Source organism: Lactuca serriola, chromosome 6 (genome assembly GCF_051521515.1).
Source record: "Lactuca serriola cultivar US96UC23 chromosome 6, Lser_US96UC23_V15, whole genome shotgun sequence".
Classification (NCBI taxonomy): Eukaryota; Viridiplantae; Streptophyta; class Magnoliopsida; order Asterales; family Asteraceae; genus Lactuca; species Lactuca serriola.
The window spans coordinates 102,452,966-102,463,127 of NC_136413.1; positions in this window are offsets into that span (position 1 = coordinate 102,452,966).

Consider the following 10,162-nt stretch of genomic DNA (forward strand, 5'->3'; position numbering starts at 1 on the left):
TGTGTAACTTGTGCTAGGTTTAAGGCACAACATCAGAAACCGTATATGAGTTTAGAACCTTTACCCGTACCCATGGGTAAATGGGAAGACATCACCATGGATTTTGTGACTAAACTGCCCAGAACAAGGAACGGTCACGACATGATTTAGGTGGTTGTTGATCGCTTCACTAAGTGTGCGCATTTCATAGCAGCCAAAGAGAAATGGTCTATGGATAAACTAGCGAATTCTTACGTGAAGGAAATTGTGAGGATTCACGGTGTTCCGTTAACGATTGTGTCCGATCATGACAGCCGTTTTACCTTGAGATTTTGGAGGAGTCTACAAGAGGAATTAGGTACCAAGTTGTGTTTGAGTACAGCTTACCATCCACAAACCGATGGTCAGAGCGAACGAACGATTCAAACATTGGAGGATATGCTGAGAGCATGTACCCTAGAATTCCAAGGTAACTGGGATGAACACTTACCTCTAGTAGAGTTCTCCTATAATAATAATTTTCACTCAAGCATTAAGACGACACCTTATCACGCTTTGTATGGAGAAAAGTGTCGAACGCCATCATGTTGGCTGGAAGCTAGAGAAAAGCAGTTTATGGGACTCGAAATAGTCCATCAGACTGCTGAAAAGTTGAAAGTGATAAGGGAAAGGATGTTAGCTGCTCAAGATCGACAAAAGAGTTATGCTAACAAGAAAAGACAACTGATAACCTTTGAAGTTGGAGATTCGGTTTTATTTAAGTCTCGCCGTGGAAAGGACTTATAAGATTTGGGAAACGAGGAAAGTTGAGTCCAAGGTTTATTGGACCGTTCAAAGTTCTTTAGAAGTTCGGGAATCAAGCTTACAAGCTAGAATTACCGGAAGAACTAGAAGGTATTCATAACACCTTTCATGTGTGTTATTTGATAAAGTTCACGGGAGATGTGCCCGACATAATTCCGATTTCTGAGTTAAGGTTGGATGAAAACAAGAGGTTGATCGAAGAACCTGAGGCAATCGTTGACCGTAAGACTATGAAGTTACGATGCAAGATGGTCGATTTAGTGCTTCTGCGCTGGAAACATACGAATGGACCAAATCTCACTTGGGAAACGGAGAGTGACATGATGAGTCGCTACACGTAGTTGTTTGGTGATATGTGATTCTGGGGACGGAATCATCCTAAGGGGGAGAGAATTGTAACACTCGTGTTTCTAGCCTAGGAATTTATATTGAGGTGATAGTCTAGGTTAACCTTTGTAACTCATTTTGAAGAAATTAAAAAGGAATTATGTGAATTCTATGTGTTTTATGTGTTTTATGCTTAATTATTAGGGTTTAATTAATTAAGAATAAAAATAAGCGTCAAAATTAAAGTGTGAGATAATCCCGATATCTTTACATAAAGTTGTATTGGTCGAAACAAGGATTTCGGGGACATAAAGAATACCAAAATCCGAGTTATAACGAAGAAGTTATGACCTATCGAAGTTTTGCGACAAAACCGGCACAGTGCTGAATGTCGTAAAAAGTGAGTTTTTGATAAACTACTTTTTAGCCTTAGTGATCTAAACGAAAGTCGTAGTATTCGTTAAACCGAGAAGTTTAATAAAAAGAACGCCCAAATCTGACTTCGTATGAGGAAGTTATGATTTTTCGAAGTTTCAGCTTAACAGTAGACAACTAAAAACTCAAATTTTAGACCGAGCGATTTTTATCTGACACAACCTAAACAAGATTTGAAGGTGTCATCATTAGTAGCACAACGGTAAAAATTCTGACAAAAACGGACGTCGGATGAAGAAGTTATGATTTTTTAACGGATTTCCTGTCCCGGTCTGTTAAAAATAAGAAAAAAAAATTAAAGTCAAAATTAGCCAACGAAGTCTAAACGGAAGTTGTAGAGCGTAATTTTAGCTACGCGTGCATATAAAGAACGTCAAAAACGGAGCTCGTATGCGAAAGTTATGGATTTTAGAAGTTTGGTGCGAAAATCGAGAAAATTCGCATAGTCACATTTTGCCACGTCACCTTCGCTGAAAGAGTGCCACGTGTCTTGCTGAGTCACCGAGCTGCTGAGTCATGCGCAGCCACGTGTCGGATTCTGATTTTACCGAAGGAAGGTCCAATCCAAGGCTCGCATATGGATCGAACCTCGCACTGCTTAGCTCCGAGCCTCGCACATGGGTCATGACTCCGCGGTCCAATCAGCAAGTGCCACCGAGGCCCTTGCACGTTCTGACTACCTGCGCACCAGAACCGACTTCGGACACACGCTTCAGACCAATCACAAGAAGCCATCAGCCCCTTCACACATGCTACCCTTGTGTGAGCCACCCCCTACGAGAACTCTCAGCCGTCGGATCAGGAGCCTCTCAGCCATTGGATCAGGACTTCGGACCCTATAAATAGAAGGGTACCTACGAAGCCTCTCGGGTACTTTTGAGATTTCACCATCTTTCACCCCTTTCTTCATATTTTCTTCATCTTAGAATCCCCCAAAGCCCCGGTATCGATTATAAGCCCCAGAATACGCCACGAAGTGCCCGTAAAGCCCGGAAAATTTATCTTTTCGGTTTCGAAGCCCAACCTTTGTAGAGCCCGGTTTCTTAATAAAACTCCCGGTTTTATTAGAAACGATTGTTTTAGGAAATGAATTGATGCCTGATTATCACCAAATCAAGTGAGTGTATAGTCACTTTCATTTTACACACATATATGAAGTATTTACCTTATAATACGTGCTATGTGTAAATATATTAATTGTTTATTTGAGGTGACTGTCGAGTTGATGTTTTATACAAGTTTTAAACTGTATAAGTATTTTTATCTACAAATATGTTGGGTAGAACATGGGTAGATAGTGATGTGTGATAAAATCAAATTGATGAGAGGCCTCGATGTGTTTTCAGATCCAGTCATCTAGCGGAGTTTGGATGACGACCACGGACTTTCTAGACAGTCCAGTGGGAAACATTAGCAGGTCCGCAACCTGTAGGTGTTAATGAACTAAGAGTGTTCATTCGCTGTACTCAATCCCCCTCATGGTTGCCTTTAGGACATGTATGGCTGAGGAAACCCCTTAGCAGTAGTGTCCATCCCGATGATATTCTTTAGGCTAGGTCCTTTGTGAAAAGTGTTTAGGGACGTAAAGTGAGGATAACGGGAACGGGTAATCAGGGTTATTGTTGATTGGTGAACTTAATAAGTTTATTATTATTGTGGGTTGAAAACCATGTATGCTCACCAGGCTCCCAAGCCTGACCCACTTAGATTTATATGTTACAGGTAGTGGACCCCGAGCATAGTCGGAGGACGACGAGAGATTTTTGGATTATAGGCCAGTAGTTGTAAATAACTGTTGAAAGGCTTATAATGTCTTGTTTATGCTTTTGATCTGTATCGGAACATGACATCCCGAGGTTTTGATATATATATATATATATATATATATATATATATATATATATATATATATATATATATATATATATATATATGGAAAATATATACCTTCTTAATGAAGGGTTGTGATAAACTTTTATCATATGTTGTTTGGGGACCAATTCCGCAACATCTTTTGAAAAGATTTCTCTGATTTTATTTTAAAAAGCATAAATTAAATCGGTCTTTTCTGGCCGAGAAATTAGGGGATGTCACAGTAACCTTATACCCCCCCCCTTGTATACCGGCTTCGTGAATGAGGCCTACTAACGGTAAGACAGAATTTACTCTTATACATATATATAAATATTATTAACTTATAATATTATAAAGTATAAGGGTTGAATTTTAACTTTTAAAACTCTAAGGGCTAACTTGGAATTAAAGTATTCATAAGTGAAAACTTTTCAAATTCCAAAACTTGAGGGCAAGTTTTGAAACTATTCAAAACTAATTAATTCCATAACTTATGTGTTTAAAGTAGTTTTAATTAAAAGACTCTTCAAGTTCCATAACTTGAGGACAAGTTATGGAAGACTTTAAACTAATAAAAGAATGTAACTTTTCTTTATTTTGTAACTTATGGAATTAATTAAGGTTACACATTTTATTACTTAATGAAGTGACTCTTGAACCTCCATAACTTGAGGACAAGACTCTTCATTTTTGTAACCATTGCCAACTTTTATGAGTTTTATGAAACTTAAATGTGACCTTTCATGTAACTTGAGGACTAGTTGCACAAACACATTTTAGAATCATCTCTTAGATTAAAATGGATTGAAAACACATAATCAATTAACTTATCTATTAATCTAAGCAACTCATATGAACAAAGATAATTCACATCAAACTTTTTCATGTAATTAGCATAACTTTTAAACTAATACAAAACATGAATCTATTGAAAATTATCTTTGAAATTGGATTGGCATGAACATTACCACATTAAAACAAGTGTATAAGTCCAAAAACATCTTAGGGTAATGTTCCTAGTCCAATTCCAGCCAAAAAGTTGAAAATATGTTGTATGGGGGTCCAACTCGTCGAGTGCATGAACCAACTCGACGAGTTGGATCGTTTTGACCACTTTTAAGGCATGGGCTCGTCGAGTCTCCTGATGGACTCGCCGAGTCCGTTGTCCAGACAACACAAAACTTCGATTTTTAAGCAGTTTTTGCAAGTATAACAAGAAAACAAGCCTAGGCTCTGATACCACTGTTGGGTTTTGAGCATTCTAGCACTCCTAAGTGTACATGCAACCCTAAATAACTTGGATCTATGTTTTCTCTATTATACATGCAAATATGAACTTCCAAGGTATTCATCCTAACTAGCATAATAACATTGATTCATATGAATATCTCAAGTTAGAATTACATACCTCTTTGATGTAGAAAGTCTTCATGAAGCTTGAGTGCCTAGTGCCCCAAGCGTGACACCTCAAATGGTTCACACAACACCAAATACACTTGGAATAGATTAGAGAGAAACCACACTTCATGAAAATCGGCTAATCCTTTCTATTACTCATATTGGCCGATTTTTCCCAAGAGTGTGATCTTTATATAGTTAGTGACAATTAGGGTAAACCCTAATTGTCATGGCTTTCCATTTCCTTGGATCCATGGGTTCAAATACACCATGGAGCATCCTATGGGTTTTAGCCTAACATGATAACCCATGGAGTCTTAGCCCACTATACAAGTATGGATGATTTACACAATCAACCCATAAATTAATTAGTCTTCTTTTGACACTTAATTAATCCTAGATTAATTCTTGATCAATACTAATTAAATAATATTATAAATATATTAGAACTTATAATATATTAACAAACCTTAAGTGTTATTTCTCTCATTATAGTCTATCCAAATGCATGATGCCATGCAACCCAAATTGACCATGTCGGGTCGGGTCAAGTCTTACCAATTATAGTTATGGACTTAGACATTAATCCGACACCAGTTTGGGCTATCGTTTCCTTTTTCTCCTTTAATTTTTGAGATTTTGAGGTGTCACATTTCCCTTACGCCCAAATCATGCCTATGGTTTGGCGTATTTTGTTTTGGATTGACTTTCTTAATAAAACTGAGAATCTTGATCTTGGTTTACCTAAGATTGCTTGTGTTTATGATCTTAGAACCTTTGGTTGTTCCCCCATTGTTTTCAAAATAAAACCATGGAGAAACCATTTATCCTTGAACACATCTTGCCATAACACTGGATGGTAAAAGATATTACCTTTTGTTAATATACATTCTCTGAGTGATGAAGATACTCTACCTGTTGAGTGGATTAGTTTGAGTAGGATCTTAGTTTTCTTCTTTTTGATTTTGGTCATTTAAAGAGGGAATACTAACTCTCGTTTTACAACAGTTCCCAAATTTGAAGACTTATTCACGCCTCGAGAGGATAGCGAAGGAAAAATTGATTTGTTCTTGGACTTGTCTGAAGATCTAATGTCTTTTAAAATAGATCATACCTTGGTAGAGGGTATCACCTCATCACAAGATCACTCAATTCTCATTATGTCTAATGGTAGTGGTTTTGATCTTCACTTTCAAAACATATTCTCTTTTCTTATACCTATTAAATTGATCTAATTTTGCCAGGTGTAAGGATCACCGGTTCTACTTCCTTTTTCTTCAAACTTCAATGCTGACGAGTTTCTTTCAAGTGGATCTCCAGTGAAGGATGACAAAGTACCTCCTTTAGTTATCAAAAGGGCATTGGTGAATGTCATCAGTCCTGATTAGAAGAAAAGGAAGCTTCCTCAAAGTTTAAGCCAATATTTTTTTTACTATCCCCAATAGAAGTTAAACAATAATTTATAGTTCATACCCAACAAGGAGGTAAATTGTTAGTTTAAAAATACTGTGTATTGACGTCTGTTAATTAATTTTTCATTTTTTGTCTTCAGGAAACCGGTCTTATTTTGAAGGGTACCGAGGACATCAAAAGGGAATTCGATTATTTGAAGAGGAAAATGGAACAGAGCCTGGAGGTGAGGGGACGAGAACTTGAGAAAAAGGACCAAGATTTGGAGAACGATAGTATTTGAGAGAGAAGAACAAGGAGCTTGAAGGGAGGATCAAAGAGATCACCTAGGAGACTAAGGGTTTTACAATTAAGGTGATGTTAGTAGAAAGATTGAAGATGTTCAACAACCTTAAGGAAATCAATGTAGCATCTTGGGATCTTGAGGCTTGGAAAAAAGCTTTAAAGAAGATAATAGATGATAAGGAAGAGGTGAATTCGAAGGCTGAAAAGGTTTTAAGATATTGCTAAAAAGACAAAATAAATAGTGTGTTGCCATAGGGGATTTTGTTTGTAATGTTTTTGATTTTTGATTAATGGATTTTATATTTTATGTCTTAATTTCATAATAATATAAGGTTTAAGTATGGGGAATAAATCTTTGGCCAAGACTGATGAATAGGGTTTTATATTTTAAAAAGTATCTTTTAAGAGTAAATCAAAAAGTATCTTTTGATGTCAAAATGAAAACATTTTCATATGTGAGTTCGAAACTAAAAATGGAATCTAATAAAAACTATTTTAATAAACTTTCTGACAGTTCTCACTTTACAAACTATATCATGATGGTCAAATCCAATTCAAGTCGTGGTCCTATATCAAGTGCATATATTTAATATTGTCATTACAAAATCGAAAACAATATGCTAAGTAACCCCTTGATTCAGAAAAATTTGATTGACAAACACATGCCAAGAGAGAAGATCATGATACTGGCAGATTCTTAGAATACTATAAACCCTAATCGATGATTCTGCTCTGATGCCAAAACATCCCATTATAATTCGTTGATACTGACAAATTATCTTCGTTTTGCAATCAATGCGTAAATTACAGATTCAATTTGGAAGGATTTGAATTTTGATTTTAATTTAAATGAGAGACGAATGATTATGGAAACTACTTCAATAAAAAATATGTAATACAAGTAAAAGGAAGCGGGGGCAATATCGGAAATTCACTTAGATGAAATTGACAGGATAAATCGATTGGGGGGGGGGGGGGGGGGGGGGGGGAAGGCTAATAGAATGTCACTTGGCAAAACTGGTTTTATTTATTAGATTAAAGGATTGAGTTTTTTAGTTCAAATAGTTTGTTTTATAACCCTATAAAAAATAAAAATACAAAATTGCAAAAATGGTCCTTGTTGTATGCATTTATTCTGAGGTTTAGTCCTAACCTCAACTTTTTTGGGTTGGTGGTCCTTTTAAGCTAGTTTACTTGTAGTTTTGATCCCTAAACAAAGTAAAAAGACTATTATACCCTTAAAGATTTTTATTTTTATTTTTTTTCACTTTTTAAAATTATTATTATTATTAATATTATTAAATATAAATTGGACCCACGTATCTCTCTCTCATACCTAAAATGATCAGATGATGAACGTCAACTAATATTCGTGCGACTAATTAGCATCAATGCGCTATACTGTAACGTCCCAAAAATACCGGTTAAAATTTTCATTTTTAATTTAGGTTAATACATAGAAACATCATTACAAAACATTCATAACAATAATCCATGTCTAAAAACCGGTAATATCATAGTAATAATTCAGAGTACATCCCAGAAATCCATAGTGCGGAAAACAAGAGTGTGTGATATGCCACTACCGTGTCGGCTCCTTTCCCCTAGCTGAAGAGGTACCTGAAACAACAATTGAAAAACGTAAGCACAAAGCTTAGTGAGTTCCCCCATCGTACCACATACCATACAAACACATAACATACATACTGCCAGGCTATTCTGGGGTGCCTGACTACCCGGTACGGCCATTCTGGGGTGCCGACTACCCGTGCGGCCATTCTGGGGTGCCGTCTACCCGTGTCAAGCTATTCTGGGGTGCTGACTACCCGTCGGTCCTGACAACCGATCCTCGGGGACTATTTCACCCCCTACTGCTACATACACATGTATCATAACATAACAAATTATCAGAAATATCTGGGGTGTCTGAACTACCCTTCGGTCCTGACAACCGAACTCTACTTCTATCACATATAACATATCATGCTCGCATATAACATATCGTGTAGTAGCAAACCTAGATGATATCACAAAGACATTCATCTAACGTACAACCCCTACTGGTGGGACGACATTGTGGCCGTAGACCCGCCGTTACTGGAAGGTAACTCACCTCAAAGTAGCTGTTGATCTGATCGGGAACTGACTGTCTACTACTGCTGCTGCTGCTTTGGATGTCCTCCGGCTATAATTCCCACAAAACGATCAGTCAAACACTGCTAGATGTACTTAGGGTAAAATGACCCTTTTACCCTTGACCAAGTCGAAATCCAAGTCAAAGTCAACTTCCAGTTGACTGGACTCGCCGAGTCCGCGAGCAACTCACCGAGTCCTTCCCTTACTAATCCGGTCCTACTCGCCAAGTTCCTCTCCCCACTCACTGAGTCACCCTTGACTCACCACTCGGGACTATGGGCCCGACTCGCCGAGTCCGCGAGCAACTCGTCGAGTTCCTCGAGCGGATCCCCTACTCGCTTCCAATCCACACCAGAACACCCCATACGAGGGTTTGGGGTTTTGGGACTACGCTACACGGTTAATTCCGCGTGCAGGTACGAAGGGTTGAACCTTCAACGCTTAAACCCCTCTTGCTCTGTGAAAGTTCATATGACTCGCCGAGTTTGAAGAACAACTCGGCGTGCTCCAGGCAATCTTCATAGGACTCGCCGAGTTGTTCATCCAACTCGCCGAATCTAGGACCATCTTCATAGAACTCGCCGAGTTCCCCTTTGGGACTCGCCAAGTCCCTCGATCCATTTCCCGAGTAGGCCAGATCTGAGACATGCAATGCTTCAAAACCACAGATCTATGGTCCTAGGGCATGTTTACCATGTAAAGTTGCAAACTTTATGTGCATGCATGGCCCTATGAGCTCAAACATGCAATTCCAAGCTCTTTAAGAGGTCCTACACTCAATAGGGACCTCAATCACCTCAACCACAGAGACTTTATGCTACTAGGATGTCCAAAAGGTCCAAATCCGAAGTCCTTGCAGAACATTAACCATAAACACATAGAGATTTAGGTTCTTACGGCTTAAAACCACTTTTTAGGGACAAAAAGGGGATTTAATGAACTAAAGATCAAGGTAGGAACTTTTCTACCTGAATAGAAGCCCTTCACGGAGTAGATTCCGGATCTTCTTCCCTTCTTGCACTCTTCAACCTTCTCCTTCTTCTCCCAAGCTCCAAACCACCTTCACAAAGCTAAAAATCACCCACAAGGACACAAAGGGGGCTAGGGTTTCGTTCTACAGATCTCTGGGAGTGCTAGGGGAAATGGAGGCTGGGTTAGATCGTTTAAATAGGGTGCAAACACCCGGGTTAGGGTTTTAGTCCAAACAGGGTCTACTCGCCGAGTCCCACGAGCCTACTCGCCGAGTAGACAGAGTAGATCCCGCGTCTAGTCCCGCTTCTACTCGGCGAGTTAGTCCTTCAACTCGCCGAGTCCAAGGTTAAAATGTAATATATATATATATATATATATATATATATATATATATATATATATATATATATAAGGAGAGTTAATAACCAAGAATATATACCAGGAACCAGGTGCTACAAATCTCCCCCACTTATTTTAGACTTCGTCCTCGAAGTCTGTTGCTTGCTCCAAAAATAGCTCGGGGTAATGCTCCATCATCTCTTCCATCGGTTCCCAAGTCCAC